General features: G+C 40.7%; 1 long non-coding RNA gene across 1 annotated transcript; it reads left to right on the plus strand.

Annotated features, from left to right (window-relative positions):
* The first annotated feature begins 401 nt into the window (after positions 1-401).
* LOC307192136 lies at positions 402-17,006 on the plus strand. Its single transcript, XR_013829984.1, has 4 exons — positions 402-665; positions 851-1,018; positions 15,266-15,364; positions 16,905-17,006. It is a non-coding gene; the product is annotated as an uncharacterized lncRNA (long non-coding RNA).
* The last annotated feature ends 603 nt before the right edge of the window (positions 17,007-17,609 follow it).

Below are 17,609 nucleotides of genomic sequence, written 5' to 3' on the forward strand. Positions count from 1 at the left end.
CCTTGAGGGTGGAGCTGTCTTTATAGATCTGGGAACATGTGTGAAGGAGAATGAGCCGTCCTCTTTCTGCTTTTTGTGTTTGAGACCTAGTAGGTATCCAAGGGGAAAAGGCAAGTGAGCAGCGGTCCAGTTAGGTTGGTGCCACCAGGGAAAGGTCAGCTCTGGAGATATTTATCTAAGCGACATTAATACCCGGGTGTGTAAAGCATGGGATTGGATAAGGCTCTCCAGAGGGAGTGGGCAGTGCAAAGACAGGAGAGGTTGGGGCTGAGCTGGAAAGGGGGCACTTCTGCCTTGACAGTTCGCTAGAGCAGAGGTGAGCGAACCACAGCCTGTGGCCCTGTTTCTGTATGGCTGCCAGCTAAGAAAGGTTTTGTTTGTTTGTTTTTTTTAAAGGCTTGTAAAGAAAACAAAGAAGAATATGCAAGATTGCGCATGGCTCACCAAGTCTAAAACGTTTATGATCTAGGCTTTTAGAGAGAAAGCTTGAAGTGGAGGATATGAAGCCAGCAGAGGAAACTGAGAAGGAACGTGCAGGGGCGTCAGGGGGAAACGAGCGCGATGTCACAGAAGCTACCAGAAGAACGTGCTTGACAAAGTTCTCTGAGAGCTTAGGTAAGGTGAGGAGAGAGGATGGAGAAGCCAGCGTGGACACACTAGTTAAGGTAAGCAACTCAGCATCTGTAACAGACAACCCCAACATTTCAAGGGCCTAACTAACGCTCTGTGCAATTTGCAATTGGCTTGAGGTGCACGGGGGTGGGGGGGTGCCCTGTTTCATAGTGTCCCATGGGGATGCAGTCCTTTTCCCTTGTGGCTCTGTGACACTTTGGGGCTTTGAACTCTGAAGGTGGATTGCCAACCTCAGGTCTGCAGACGGAGGAGGAGAGAAAGGATCCCAGGGGGGAGCTTCTTCAGGGACCACACGTCACTTTCATCAACGTTCAGCTGGCTGGAGCTGCATCCACGCCCAACAGCAAGGAGGCTGGGAGCTGTGGTCTGAATGCGTCCCTAGAAGGTAAAGCTGAGGGGTTTGGTGAACACGTGGTAGTCTACACAAGAACAGTCTCTGCAGTAGAGAGGCGGTGTATGCTGCAGCCGTGACTGTGGATGTGCACTTAGGAAATGGACTTTTCTTTTATTAAGTGTAACTGTGAAGGGGCACGGGACGTGGGATAGAGGCTGGGGAGGAGTGCAGGAAGCACTGCGTGGTTGCTATAGCAGTAATAACAACGATGATACTGATGACACTGACCCCATCCACTTCTGAGCACTTAGTACGTACCAGCCATGGTTCCAAGAACTTGTCCTATGTCAACTCATTAAATCTCTACAGTGCTCTTAGTTGGTAGGTGCTCTATTCTTATTTTAATAGATGAGGAAACTGGAGAACAAAGAGGTTAAGTAACTGACCCGACATCACATCACGTCACAGTTGGGATGAATATCCAGTCAGTAAGGTTCCTGGGCTCATGCTAGCTATGGTGCTCGGTAGAGAGGGCACAGCGTTTAGAGACAAACAGACTTAGATTTGAATTCCTGACCTGTTTCTTACGAGCTATATGACCTTGGAGAAGTCATACAACTTCTCAGTTTTCTCACCTATAAAACAGACAATACCTACTAACCTCCTAGAGAATTATTGCTGGGGTTAATATATGTAAAGCACCTGGCATCCTGCCCAATATCTAGTAGACAGATGATAAATGGCAACTTAATTTATTAATTAAGAAAGGGATATGTCTGAATTGATTTTTTTCTGTTACGTATTTATTCCTTTAAAAAATTCGGTAACAGCTTTAGAAATTGTGCTTTTGCTTTATAGCCCAGTAGATATGAGTGAAAATGTCATTATGTGTACGTATTTTAAGAGGTTCCGGCATAGAAAATCAAGTTGTGTGTGATTTTAAGTGTGTAGACTACTTCATAGTCTCTGTAACATCTTAGGGGAAACTTTCACAAAGCAATCTCTGTCTGATAGCAAATTGATGTTCGGTGACTTTATTGTCATTTATCCCCTTATCTTGAACAAGTGTGTCTTTGTTTTACACCAGCTGGACGTGGAGGGATAATCTATTAAAAGACTTGCCCACCTTTCACATTCAAAAGGTCACTTGCATTTTATAAATACATGTGAATGGATATATCATCCGGTCAGAAAGATATTTCACCTATCAAACCAGGGCCTCTGTCCAGTGCAATGTGACACCCCCTAAATTCTCAGGGCCTTTTAGAACAAGAGAAAGCAGAACAGGCCGACACGGGTGGAGTCAGCAAGATTGCCGACGTATTTTCCTCAGCTTAAATTTTCTAAAAAAAATAACGTCTACCACATTTGGAAGTTGCTCCAGGTGGTTTTTCATCGGTGGGATTTGTGCGAAGAGAGTCTGTCTTTTTGTTGTTGTTGCTTATTTAGTGCTCATTTATTTGTTTCTATATTTCTTAACTGTTGTATTGAAATGGATTACTTTCCTTCTTTAAAAATTTTTATTGAAGTAGAGTTGATTTACAATATCATGTTAGTTTCAGGTGTACGGCACAGTGATTCAGATAGATAGATATGTACCAGCCATGGTTCCAAGCACTTGTCCTATGTCAACTCATTAAATTTCTACAGTACTCTTAGTTGGTAGTATATGTGTATATACACACACCTATATATATATATATTCCTTTTCAGATTCTTCTCCCTTATAGATTATTACAAAATATTGAGTAGAGTTCCCTGTGCTATACAATAGGTCCTTGTTGATTATCTGTTTTATATATAGTAGTGTGCATAGGTTAATCCCAAACTTCTAATTTATCCCTTCCTGCCCCTTTCCCCTTTGGTAACCATAAATTTGTTTTCTATGTCTGTGAGTCTGTTTCTATTTTGTAAATAAGTTCATTTTATCATTTTTTAAGATTCTACTTACAAGCAATGTCATATGATATTTGTTTTTCTCTGTCTGACTTGCTTCACTTAGTATGATAATCTCTAGGTCCATCCATGTTGCTGCACGTGGCATTATTTCATTTATTTATTTATTTTTATGGTGAAAAGAGTCTGTCTTAAATCCAAGATAGTTTTATTCCTGAAAGTGAAAGGCCTCGTGGTGAGGCACTTACATAACCTGGACCCCACCGGGAGAGCAGCAGAGGGGAGCCCCAGGTACTGTATCATTTACGTCAGAGACTGTCAGGCACTAGTGGTGAAAAAAAACCCTCTGGAAAAAAGCTGTGTCTTCTGGCTTCCAGCCCCTTTATGAATTAATGAGTGTAGAAGGGCTGCATGGAAACATCCACCTGGCTGTTTCCCGGGCTCCTTCAGGGAATTTCAGACCAACACCAACCTTTCCTCTGCGGCTCCTGGGTGTACTCAGGATGCTGCAGGCTGATGAGAAGGGGCACCCAGAGCAATGCTGATTGGGGTCATGTAGCTCCGGAGACACAGGCTTTGCCACATAGCTTGTTGGTAAAGGGCTGTGGACTTATTAAGTGACCTTGTCACTTCTCACAATGGCAAATTTGTTTAATCTCTCTGTATCCTGGTAGCTTCTTTGTAACATGTTGCTAGTGATGCCTCTGACACAGAGCTGCTTTGAGGATAAAAGACACAATGACCGTAAAGGGCATTGCCCAGTTCCCGGTAGTGAATCCATCGAGGGTGGGAACGCTTGTTATCACCTGGCCGTTATGAAGCCATCTACTCCGGCAGGCCTGAGAAGGTTCTCGATCTCAGAGACCAAGTGAGAGAAAAGACGAAGACCAAAGCTGGGTCCTTGTTATGCCCGGATCCTTAGGTCAAGTACAGCCTCGTAGGGTTTGGGTCTGGGAAGCCAGCCCAGGGGGTATAGTGTGATCACGGTTAGAAAAAAGGGCTCAAAAGGTAAAGACTTGATTCAGACAGATGTAGAATTGGAGAGGATGGAGGTCCTATTGGGACACTAGGGCTGGGACTAGAGGGTCATTTCTGCCTGTGGCCACCTGTGGGGAGCATTCTCCTCTGGCACATGGATGGGGCAGCAACGACAGGGAAGGGCAGGAGTCGTGAGCTCGGGCCAGTGGACAAGGGTCCATCAGGGAGGGGGACTTGGGACCTGGGGAGAAGAAAACCGTACGCGGCCTCAGTTGACACTCTTAGGTTGTAATGATGGGGAACCGTGGGCAGGATCTGATCCGTAGATCTGAGACATAGGGTCTCTTAGAGAAAGAAAGAAGAAGCTGGGACTAAAAAGGCCAAGCCTGAAGGCAGAAAAGCTGCGGGTGGGACAAGGACCGTATCCCCGGAGGGTGGAGGGGAGGGACTGCAAAGGCAGAAGGGCGCGTGGGGGAAGGAGGCTTCCAGGTGAGCGCGGGACCACAGCCAGCCCGACTGCGTGCTGGTACCTTTCTGTTGCTCCTGTTCGTGGTGAGGATGTGTCCTAAAAAATGGGGCTGGACTGAGCCCCATTTGACCCCTGTGTGTGGGGTCCGAGTCAGACTCAGGGCAAGCCCTTCGCAACTGCTCGGTGACCTTTCTAAAAATGCAAACCTGATCACATCTCTCTCCCTCCTAAAACCTTCGGTGGCTCCCATGGTCTGTGGGATGGAATCCCAATTACTCAGGTTGGCGTTCAAAGCTGGGACTTAGCTCCAACTTCCTTCCCAGGTCTGATCTTTTCTGTCAGGGATCCCCTGCATTCCAGCCACGCAAAACCCTTCACTTCCCAGATGTGGCTCTCCCCTCTCCGAGGCCAGAAGACCTCCTGTTTTCTAGGCATCCTGATCTAAACAAAGTGTATGCTTATGAAGAAGGCAAATTGTGAGAGAATTAAAGCAGTGGAGATTCAACTCGTGCCTTAAGTTTGTTCCCCAAATATTAAATCTGTAAATGCAAGTATTGATACTTCAGGTATATTTGAATGTCCTGGCAATGTCTTAAGGTAGCTCCCCTCCCTTGAGCCAGACCTCCGTCTCTGTGTTAATAGGGCATCTGTGCACTTCTTTGCTATGGCAGTTGTCACCTCGTGGTAGGCTTTTGTTTTCTTCTTCATCTTTGTAATCCTGATGCTAAGCAGAGCATCTGACACCCAGGTGCTCATTGCTTAGGTACCGACCCCCGTGTCTATTGCACATGGAATGTGCCCACATTATAACCTTTATCTGACATGCACAGATCATTGATTTCCACTCTGTGTCATCTCTTAACTGTAAGCTCAGGGAGGCCAGAGGCTGTAATTTTTCTTTCTATATATCCTGTACCTGGCCCATAGTAGATGCTAAAAGAAAAAATTTGCTGATTGAATGAATGAATGAGTGATTATGATCGGACACTGTGAATGAAAAAAAACTCAAGTAAACTTCCAAAAATTAAATGACCTCCGTACAGAACCTGTAAAGATTGTGTTTCAAAACGGTTACTGTCCATTAAAAGCAAGTAGTCCCAGAAGGTTTTTAGCTGCATAAAAGTCTTCCCATTATTCTCTAATTGGTGCCCAGTAGCTGAAACTCTTGTTGTTTTGTCTATTTCTCTGACAATAGATATGGATTCTCTTCTGGGTCTCCCTAAAGTGAAAAGCAGTTTGTAAACGTACTGTATATTGATTGAAAAACTGGAGACTTCATATAACTTTTATCTTTTTACTACTTATATTATCGTAAAGGTTATATTTATATGCAGGGCATATTTGTAAAAGATTTGAAGAGCACTAATCTTGGGTGGGAATGGGAGAGAAATTTCTTAACCCTCCAGAAATTAATTCTAAATAAACTGTATTCTAGTGCCATAATTACATCTTAGTCAATATCTTGACTCTGGCGAAAAAAATCTCTATGTTGCAAATTAAAAAATATTCTAAACATGAAAATATTGAGAAAAAAAATCTCAAAAGGTCACATTCCGAACATTTACATAAAATATTTTAGTGGCATTTTCTTCTTTCATTAATATATAATTTTTTAAACAAAAACTAGACAATTCACATCCATAAGGAGATTATTTCTCTGAAACTCAAGGGAAAAAAAAATCCAGCTTTGAGTTAGAAAGTAAGTCTTTATGTTGAAATACTTCTAGTCATTTAAAAAAATGATATTTCTTAAAATATATTTAAAAGTACATTCTTACAAAGAAGGAGAATTATAAGACAATCAGAACAGTGGAAATCCAATGACCGTTTTAGGTTTTTCCCCCTAATATTACATCTGAAAATGCAAGTGCTTTAAACACACTTGAATTTTTAGCAGGTTTACAGTACAACAGAATGGTTCCCTTCAAGAAATGAAAAAAGTTAAGAGGTAAATTAAAGTAAATGGCTGTTATATCCTGTCTAAAACAAAAAAAACTTCTCTGTATTACAGTGTCGTGGTTTTATTACTGTATTCTTTTAAGACATGGATCAAAGACAGCAAGATTGTGGGATTCATTAATATATTTTATGCTATTTGTATTTTTGTGTGTCAAGAAACTTAAGCATCTATGAGTGCAGGCAGGGTTGGGGGGACGGGTATCTTGGGATGGTGGATAAGAGATGTTGACGGTGGTCAGTGATAGATGAGTTTCACATCACTGATGCAGCGGCCCGGAAACTTCAGGGTGGCCTCTTTGATGAAATCCCAAGGGCAGAGGGGGGAGGGTGGTCCCTCACTCAACCTATGTGGTGTTGATTGGCCAATAAGGAGGCCGAGTAATCCAATATATCTTTGAGTAATTTGAGATGTGAATAACGGAGTTATCTTCGTATCAAAGGAGATAAAGGAAGCAAAACCCTGTTTATTATGATCATTTCTTATCACACATCAAGTTCATTCTTCCACACTTTTCCTTTCAACAGCCTACAACTCTATTCTGGGGGACGACAGGGAAGAGAGGATGAGGAAGTAAAATTCTTGCTTTGTGCCTAGAAAATGCCATACAGTTGGTTTAAAAGTGACAAAAGCAGCTCCTCAACTGATTGTTTTGTCTGTGTCCGAGGACCTCAAAGTGCTGTCTGTTCACAGGTGGTCCACAGGCTGGAGAAGCCCAAGGGAAGGGGGAGGCTGAGGTTTGATGGGTGGTCCTGGAGGTCGCAAAGGGAGGGAATGGACCACGTATTGGGGGTGGATTTCCTGGCTGGAGAGGAGAATATAACAGGTCTGGGGGTGTACCTTCTGCATTTACTGGGGTGGGTCTGAGTGCCTCGATCTTCATTCTCTTCCTTTGTCCCTTTAAAATTCCTCCCCCTGATATGTCAGAGTGAAGGGGAAGATTTAAGAAATTAAGAAGATATTATTTACAGGCTATTTTGTTTCACATACGTAATTTCTAGGCTCTAAAGAGAAATACAGGAAGGAGAACAAGGGAAAACATTGGTTGATGTGATTCCAGAATGTTTATCTAACCGATATTTGCGACAGTTTGTGTCAATTGGTAACTTCAGAGTCACATAGAAAAATAAGATCGTCATCCTCAGTTTGGATTTTTAAAAATCTTCAACAGTAATTATTAAGAAGAGCTTCTAATCAGTACCGTTTTATGTCTAGAAGAAAATACTCTTTGTGGAGGTTGGTTTCCAGAATTATTAATCGGTTTTATCACTAATGAGATATGTGTTTTTGGAAAGTCTCTTTACTCTGATAGTTACTTTCTTCATTTGCAACATTACGTGGTGTACTAAATAATTTCTAAGGTCTCTTCAATGTCTCGACAGTCTCTGGGTGTAATGACTTTGGACTAAATTGAATTTTCTTCCTTCCCCCCGTTGGCCCCATCGATGCATAAAGAAAAAGATTTTAGTATCTAGTCGACAGTGAAACAAGACATTTGAAGACAAAACATCTCACAAAACTGGAAACTCCTGAATAACTGAGATTGTCATACACACAACTGCAGTTGTTTTGAATAATTTGATCTGTCAATGAGTTCACAGCTTTCTAATTCGGTAGTGGGAGGAGGGTTGGAAATAAAGCCCCGATATTAAACTGAGTTGGTTGGCCACCCTGCTGGTAGGATGTCTGATGAGACCCTACGGAACATGATTTCAGTGGATGCCACATTCTGTTTTTATTTGCAAGTCTCTGTCTGGAATGGCTCTCCAGGCTAGAAGCTATCAAACAAGGAGGAGTTTCCCTACATTTTCCCTCCTGACAGCACCCTTCAATGGCTTAACCTCCCCAGTCAAAACACCAATCGATGTCACTGTGACAGATATTTTTTTCTATCAGGACAGTGTCTGTAAATCACACCCCATCAGGGTCTAACAGCAGCTATCATGACACTACATCATCCTTTGCAATTCCACCTGTGTCAAAGAACTACAAGCATTACTTTAGAGGAAAATATTTTTTGAAAATAAATTGAGGCAGTATTTCAAAAAGGTGAATTTTGTAGTGCAAAATACGGTTGGCAATATGGTTCCTGCTTTGTGGCTGGAACGCATGCCCTTCTTTTCTTTTTCTTTTTCGTTGTTATTGAGCGTGGAGAGAGAGGGGAGAGGACCCAAGTAACAAAAGGAAGGTGCTGTGAGAAAGACCGAGAAGAAAAAGATGTTTCTTCCCTGCTTACCAGTTAGTAGGGTGTGGACCTTAATAGTTCTAATAGGAGACAAGAAGTGGGTGGTGGAGACTGTGGGGCTGGCAGGGAGGTGAGCGGGGGAGCGTCCTGGGATGAGGGGGGTGCTGGGCGGGAAGTGTTGGGGGTGTTGGGCGGGAAGTGTTGGGAGCGTCCTGGGATGAGGGGGGTGCTGGGCGGGAAGTATAAACTCTGTTTATATTAAACAGAGTTTAATATAAAAGATGCTTGAAAGGAGCGTGAATGACCAGGGCGGCCTAAGACCGGAGAGGAGAGTGAAGACCGAAATGCATTTATCTGCCTGGATGTGAGCACAAGGGTTGCTGCTGGGAGTTCACTTCGGTGACTTGAATTTAGGGCAGAGGGTCTGTGGGCAGCAGGTGCAGCTCAGGTGTGCTGTGCGGCTCTTCTATCTGAGGTGACAGGTAAAGAATTGTAGTAAGTAGGTGGGAGTGGGTTTTTACCCTGAGGTTCAAACGAGATGGGGAGCTTCCTTTCCCCCTGGCTCCCTGCTAGGGTCAGGGCGGCATAGGACATGCCTGAGGGCTCTGGTTCTGCAGCCTGACTGCCTGGGTTCAAGCCCCAGCTCTGCCATTTATGAGTTATGTGACCTTCGAGGAAGTTTCCTAATGACTCCATACCTCGGTTTCACCATCTCTAAAATGGACATAATGATGTGTACCTACCTTGTAAGGTAGTTGTGAGGACTAGACACCTGCAAAGTGAAGCTTCCAGAATGCCTCCTGGCACGAAGCGCGCCCCTCTGTCTAATGGCCAGGTGTGCACTCCGTCCAACTGTGGCTGAGACTCTACCCCGACCTTGCCTCAATTACCAGCGGCAGAGGAGAGGTGCAGATGGAAACACTTGAACTTCACATTCATAAGGTTTCTGGGTACTGCTCAAAATACTTTGATGTTCGTAGAAAACCATTTTGCCTGGAGTCATTCCGAACGTGGGGACAATGGAATCTCCAGGGCATAGCCAGGAAAACTCCTTCTGTGGACTACAGAAGGATCTAGGATCATTTAAATATCCCTGATTGGGAAGAAGCACAGAGCCCGATGTTAAAGAAGAAGAAGGAGAAGAAGAATCTATTAGAATTTGAGAGAAAGCTGATTACAGATAGATGCAGAGAAAGAAATGTTAAGAGGATGAAGAGTGCTGTGGCCAAGCCCCCTTTTCCACGGGGATCTTCTAATACTGATACCATCCCAATCAGTGGTACCCAAAGGCAATCCTCACCTCTCTGTGTCTCTCCTGCTCAAGAGTGAACTCGGGCTTTGGCCAAAGGTAACAATAAATATTAAAACCTTCATTATCAATGTTTGATAACAGCATGAAACATTTATATTTATGTATTATTTCATTTGCTGAAAAGATGCAGGTGGTTTTAAAGTTGCTACGGCTAGGTCGTTTTTACAAAGAAGATCTAATTATCTTCCTACCAATTTCCCTTTGTTCGAGCTGAGCAGAGTGCATCACACAAAGAAAACCTGTGCTGGAAGGAGGGCTGGGATGATGCTAGCTCACAGCTAAATAATTTGTTCTGAATCAAGGTCGACAGTATAGAGGCTGTTGTGTTTCGCCTCTTTCTTAATTTTCTATTTAACTTCCTTCACAGTCTTTCTGTGATTTAGAAACAAAGGCGTGCAGACATTTTGACAATTACAAAAGCCGGTTTCAAATGATTGAAAGCATCCACACGGGCCAGGACATTAAGAATTCCTTCGGCGTGGATGTGGTGAGGTCTCGTTCCGTCTGTAGATGTCTTTGTGAAACGTAAAAATGAAGAGGACCCGGAATCCTCCATCTGCCACCCTGGTCTGTGTTGACATAATTATGCCGGTCATTTCACATCTTTTGTTATGATCAACGTTGGACATACATGAATATTTTAAAAATGTGTAACACAATGGGATTAGGAAAAATAAAAAACCCCACTTGTATTTGTAATCCTAAATCCCTCACTGGCGAGGCGGTCAGACCTTAGAAAGAACATTGGTTCTGGAGGGTAGCATGCCTGAATTCTGATCCCCACTCTGCCACCACTGCCTGGGCGATCCTGGGTGTAACACTCTCTGAGATGTAATTTCCTTGTCCATAGACTAGAGATCATCACACCTACGTTCCTGGTCAATAAGAGCGTTTATAGAGATTCTTAGCAGGATATTTGGTGTAGAGCATTCTGCCTGTTAAATGGTAGGTGTTTCGCCACTACTCACAATACTTCTTTTCCTTCCCGGTTTTAGACGTAAAAATAATTAATCACATTCTTCTTTTATATGTAGCTATTCTGTCAAGTCATTTGAAAGTTGCATTTTTGGTGTATTGAAGGGTGTCTAACTTCTTGAAGCTGTTCAGCTATTTCTAAAAAGTGAAGAATTTAGCCTCTCAAAAATTGCACTGTTTCTTGAACATGCTGCATGCCAGATCTATGTGGATACACATATAGTTTCAGAGCATACTTTGTGTGTGTGTGTGAGACTTCTAACTCTCCTTGGATATGGTTATGCATTTTTATTCTTACCTGGCTGCGATCTAGTTAAAGTGACCGTGGAAAATTTTTAGATATTTGTTCTAGTCTGCTTAATAATCTCTCCCACTGGGTGTCTGGAGGTCTGACATGATGTAGACCATACACTTACTCAGTAATTAAGTACATGTCTTTCAAGGAGCTGACAAGAGCGCCCCCGATAACGATTTCCCAGTGTACAAAAGACCATTCAGCCATCCGGTTGAGATACATGTTAATTAGAAACAGAAAGTCATAAGCAATTGAATATTGATTTAGAGTTCCTGCAGGGCGAGTTGAGGACTCTGGAAAATTTATCTAGGAGAGAACCCTCCTGCAGGACCCCGTGTCTGTAGAAAGCCCTTGTTGACCTGAGTTTGGTCGGTGGTCTTAAGGTTTCAAACACTCTTCCTGACCAATGGCTCTTCTTGACTTCCCATGTCCACACAGCCTTGGTCTCGTCACTGTGTGGCGTGGATGGATCCCATACTCACGCAAGGACTCTGGAGGCCAGCCTGAGGATCGGGGACGCTTGGGGACAGGATGGCAGCAGAATGCAGTGGTGAAGTTAGGCTAGCAGTATTTCTGCTGCATGGGAAAGTATGTTATTGTGCTCAGCGAAGCAGAAGGAATATAATTTAAATGATTTAGAACAATTTCTTTTGACTAAAAAAGTAAGATGTGTTTTTTGTTTTAAATGGGAAAAAAATCAAGAAAGGCATAAAAGAAAATTACTCGTAACCTTATTATCCAGTAGCAATGTCTGTTTATGTCTTGGTGAACTTCTTTCTAATCTCCCTGGCCCACACCCACTTCACTAATTACTACTTTACATCATTTTAAAAGAAGAGAATACGAAAAGGAGAAATGAGAAAAAAAATTAATGAATAGAGTCAGATATTGAGTGATTCTCATATTGAACAAAATAATCCCAAGGATATGGAAATAGTATACTGTCTCTATTTATTACAATGGATTTATCTCAAACCAAAAAATATATCCATGAGTTACTTGTTTGCTTTTTCACATGTGTGAACAAGGGGCATGTATTATCTGCATTTTTTTTTTTTTTTTTTGGCAACAAGTGTTCCAGGAATAGAAATTTCGTTCCATGATTAACACCTCAGAATTCCGTATTGCTTCCTACATCATTGTTTTTTTGGAGGGAAGGGAGAGAAATTATACCAGAAAAAAGAATAATTCTGGCTTTGGAACAGCTGAACATTAGGGATGAAATCCAGAACAAATGTTATACAGCATCATGAAAGTTCAACTGCTTCTGAGGTTTGGAAACTTGTTTGATCGTCAGTAGGATTTTGCATAGCTTAATACTCAGGGGATCTCAAATATTTTATTAATTGCTTGCTTGTAAAGGCAACTCTGTAGAAGAAGAGGAGGGTGTTTAGGTGATGTACACTTTTTCTTTTATTTGTTCTGCTGGAGCTTGAATTCTGTGAAACAAAAAGGAAGAAAGAAAATGTTCCTTCTGATGGATCATAGTGCTGACTTACTGGAGGAAAATCATATCTTTTAAATAACACTGTTGTAGATAAAAATTAAAACTCCATAAAAGATAGGAGGTTGGGCTTCACTGGTGGCGCAGTGGTTGAGAGTCCGCCTGCCGATGCAGGGGACACGGGTTCGTGCCCCGGTCCGGGAAGATCCCACATGCTGCGGAGCAGCTGGGCCCGTGAGCCATGGCCGCTGAGCCTGCGCGTCCGGAGCCTGTGCTCCGCAACGGGAGAGGCCACAGCAGTGAGAGGCCCGCGTACCGAAAAAAACAAAAAAAAACAAACAAACAAAAAAAAGGAAGAGTGAGTCAGAAGAAAAAATGTTTATATCCTTTGGCATCTTCACTAAAATTCAATTACACATGAACACTGTGAAACTACAGCAGAAAGCTTAAGAGAAGCTGAAATGAAAAAGCAATTGCATAAAGTATAAAGAAGTTAGGAGAGGAAAAGGTTTGTATGAACCTAAAATCTTAATAGCAAGATTAATATTCAAGGTGCATGTCTTAATCTGTTCGGGCTGCTGTCACAGAATACCACAGAACTTCATTTCTCACAGGTCTGGAGCCTGGGAGGTCCGCGCTCAGGTCACCCGCAGTGTCTGATTCAAAGACGATGTGTCCTCACATGGAGGAAGGGGTGAGGGAGCCCTGGCAGCGGGGGACAGGGTGTCTCTTTTATTAGGGCACTAATGTCGCCCAGGAGGGCTTCACCCTCACGACTTATCTCCCAAACATTCCACCTCAAAGGACCAGCACATTGGGGGTTAGGTTGCAACACATGAATCTGGGGGGACACAAACATTCAGATCACAGCAGTGCACATGAGAAAAATTAAAAGTGTGCTCTTGTAAACTTTATTGTTGATTTGGAGAGCAAATGCCCGTAATACAGAGTAAGAGGCGAAGGGTTGAAAATGGTGAGAGAAAGCAGATGTGATTATAAAGTCTAGAGATTATTGTCAAGAAGTATTTCTGAAGAAAAGTGCAAAATGGTTAGAAATGACCAAAACGGGTTAGGAAAAACCAGGCTGTTAACATATTTTGGCAAATAACTTATTAAAAAGTTAAACAAAAAGTATTTTATATGCATGTAAGGAGAAAAAGAAATGACTTGTAAAAAATCAAGGTGCTTTAAGTCTTTTCTCCTGTAATATCAAAGATCAGAAGACAGTTCTGAGGGAAAAAGACGTTGACTCCCAAATTTTATACCCAGACACATAATTCATGTTCAAGTGCTCCAAGTTGTACGATTCTTTTTTCTACCTTGAAAAAAATTGCTTAACATCTGTCACCAGGTCGATGAGAGAGAATTGAGTTCAAGGATGGCCACTTCGTGCTATAAAAGAAATGGCAGTGAGTCGCAAAAACTTTTACATATAGAATTTAGAATACATACTTTTAAGTATTTGTGGAAGAGTTTAATGCCAATACAAATACCATTTTTAAAAGAGAAGACATAAAATGTAACAATTGGTTTGTGTAATAACCTGGGAACTGGGGGAGAAGTAGAGATGAGGGGGGAGCAAAAGAGCCGGGTGGTAAGAGCACATAGGGGTCTTGTATGAGGGAGACGCAGGAACAAAGCACAATTCATGCAGAAAAAGGTAGGAAAAATTCAGATTGTAATAACCTATAATGGAAAGGAATCTGGACAAGAATACATAAATATCAATATAAATATGTATAACTGCATCACTTTGCTGTACACCTGAAACATTGTAAATCAGCTATACCTCAATAAGAAATTAAAATTAAAAAAAAATTTAAAAAGTCAGCAAAAAATAAATATGGAAGTAAAAACAAATGTTTCAGTAATCAAAACTAGATGGGTTAAAATTTCAAATTAAAAGACAAAATTTCTCAAAGTTAAAAAACAAAATCCAACATACATGTATATATAATATTATTTATAATCCCTACAAAAGTTTTTAATTAAATGATGAAAAACATTCATTACAAAAAGAAAAGGGTGGCAGTGGTAACCTTGGGTTTACTAAAAAATAAGACAAATAGAATGGAAATGAACAAAGAATAGTATTGATTGGTAAAAGATAAAATTCACAAGCATGAAATATTTTTAGGTTAAAAACATAAGAAAAATTAAGTATAAGAAACAAATGATCTTTGGAGATGGTATTTTTCTTAGCTTTGAACAAAAACATCTTCCGTGACTATTGTGAATAATAGTCAATAAAGTGGATATAGTCAATAGCAAATATATTGCACTATTGTTGGTACATACTTGATCAAAACAGTAACTAATATATCTCAGATTTTGATAATTACTAAACATTGAAAGTAAAATTTTATTGAAATTGTGTCACTTCAGATGATGAATGTGACTATTGCATTTAAACAGGTGGAAAAATACCTATAAACTTGAAGAAAAGGAAGAAAACCGAAACAAACATAGGCACACAGTGATACTAATTGTGAGTCTGTGTGTGTGTCCATGTAAAATATGTGCCTACATAGAGAAGAAGGCTGGGAGAAAATAAGACAGTGTCAACAGTATATGTCTCTTGGTAGCATCGTTTTCTCTATCCTTTGCTTTATTTGTAAAAATTTCTACAATTCTCGAATGGTTCTGTACACTGTGATTGCATCTAAGTAAACTGTGGGTGCTTAACTGTGCATAAGGTATGAAAATAAGAATTGTATTAAGGCAGTAGTGTTACGGGATTTACTATTGCTTCAAATAATTTTAATGTGCTATTTTTAATTTTAACAGATCAGGAATTGATGGAGAGTTGAAGACAAAGACACTTGAATATTTCTGAACCCTCCAGTGAATTTTTTTGTTGGAAAACTATCATCGAGATAAAATCAGGTGAGAGCAAAGTAAACGTGGCTCCGTTTGCTATACTTTCTTGTGCTTGCCTGGGTTCAGGAATGAGGTGCAAAAATTTTGACTCACATCTTCGCTAAAAGAGCTTTGAAAGCCTAAGGACTCTGTGACACATTTTTAAACTGATGTGTGCAATTTTGTTTTGCATTAATGCCCAGAGTACAGTAGTAGTCATTTTTGATGAATTGTAAATGTTAAAATTTTAATGTAAATTTATTAGATCACTCTTTATATGCATCCAATGGAATCAAAATAGCTTAGCCCTACAGTCTTGAAACGTGGTCCGTGGCCCCCTTTCTGGTCAACGCTCTTTTCACGACGGTCATTGTCACTTGGATGGGCATTTACATTGATGATGCAAAAGCAGTGGCTACAACTGCTGGCAGCTGAGCGTGAATCAGCCAGTGGCACCCAACAGTGCTTGTTATTAGTCAGTGTTTACTTCGCTGCCACACAGTCTGGTAAAAAATACGCTAGTTGCACCTAAGAACTCCTTCAATTTTACTAAAACTTGACCCTGAGTATATACCTTTTTGATATTTTGTGGGACAACATAGGAAGTACACACAGTTATTTCAAGGAAAAGCATGTGTGCAATGTTGGCAGCTGAACTAGCCTCTTTTTTTCCCATGGGAACCCATTTTTACCTGAAAGAACTATTGACAAACTATGGTTATGTAGACTTGGATGTTTATTAGACATTTTAAAAAAATGAACCAAGTGAGCCTGTCATGTCAAGAAAATCAACTGACAGTAGTTGTTGCCAGTGATACAATTCAAAGTTTTTAAGCAAAACTTAAATTGTGGAAAATTTGTAATTGCCACTAGGAACATGGCGGCTTCCCAGTACTTTAAGATTTTCTGATGAGATTAGTGGTGATAACTAATGTGAATTTTTCATATTGTAGAGTGAGATGTGTCAACACTTGGATGATCTACTTAACTCAGTGGCAACATGTTTTCTGAGTGAACAGTGCATAATGTTACAAAGTCACGCATCTGTAAAACACATTCAAAGTGCAAGATAGATCAGTGGACTCCCATGTAAAAAGTATGATAACTTTATTGATATGGTTTCAGATTCCACATTTAAGAAGCTAGCACTTGTTGGGGTTTGGTGTTGTGTCAAAGAAGAATACCCACAGTGATACGAAAAGACTATTAATATACTCCCTTTTCCAGCTACGTATCTTTGAGAGGCTGTATTTTCTTCATCTACTTCAACCAAATGTATTATCGTAACAGGTCACATGCAAAAGCAGATAAGAGAATGCAGCTGTCTTCTGGGCCAGATGTTAAAGACATTTGTAAAAATGTAAAATAGTGTCACTCTTCTTACTAACTTGTTTTGGTTTGGAAAGTGGACTTATCTTTCATAAAACATGAAATTGATATTAACATGGATGGGTTTATCATTACCATAAAATGAATTCATAATTATTTAAAAACTTCTTTGGCTTGAATTTTGAAAATGGTAAATATATATATATTTTTTTAATATTTATTTATTTGGCTGCACCAGGGGTTAGTTGCGGCATGTGGGATCTAGCCCCGTGACCAGGGATCGAACCCAGGCCCCTGCATTGGGAGTGTGAAGTCTTAACCACTGGACCACCAGGGAAGTCCCGAAAATGGTAAATATTTTTAAATGCTGACGTTAAAAACATCTTTTGTGACTATTGTGAATAATAGTCAATAAAGTGGATATAGTCAATAATAGCAAATATATTACACTATTGTTGGTACACACTTGATCTAAACAGTAACTAATATATCTCAGATTTTGATAATTACTAAACATTGAAAGTAAAATTTTATTGAAATTGTGTCACTTCAGATGATGAATGTGGCTGTTTTTCCCCTTCAGTTAGTTCATGTGTCTATGGATAAATATCACTCTTGCTGGTTTTGAGGCAACATTCAAGAAAAATTAACATTACAGGAAGAGAACTTACTGGGCTGCTGGGAAGTACAGCGCTTACAAAAGTTGCATTATTTTTAGGAGCAATTGTAACATTTGGATCCAAGACATCTTGACCTTTTGAGTAAATTTAAATTAAATAGGCGTATTGGAGGAATAAATATATGATCAGAGAAAAGGTTGAGGGTAAGCTGGAGACCAGATCAAGGGGGAAACAAATGAATATGCTACCCAATGTTCTTTTGGAAAAGTAGTGAAAATGTTTCTTCTATGGGTTTGAACACATGGCCAATAAAATATAACCCC

The sequence above is a fragment of the Stenella coeruleoalba genome, assembly GCF_951394435.1.
Source record: "Stenella coeruleoalba genome assembly, chromosome: 1".
NCBI classification, from domain to species: domain Eukaryota; kingdom Metazoa; phylum Chordata; class Mammalia; order Artiodactyla; family Delphinidae; genus Stenella; species Stenella coeruleoalba.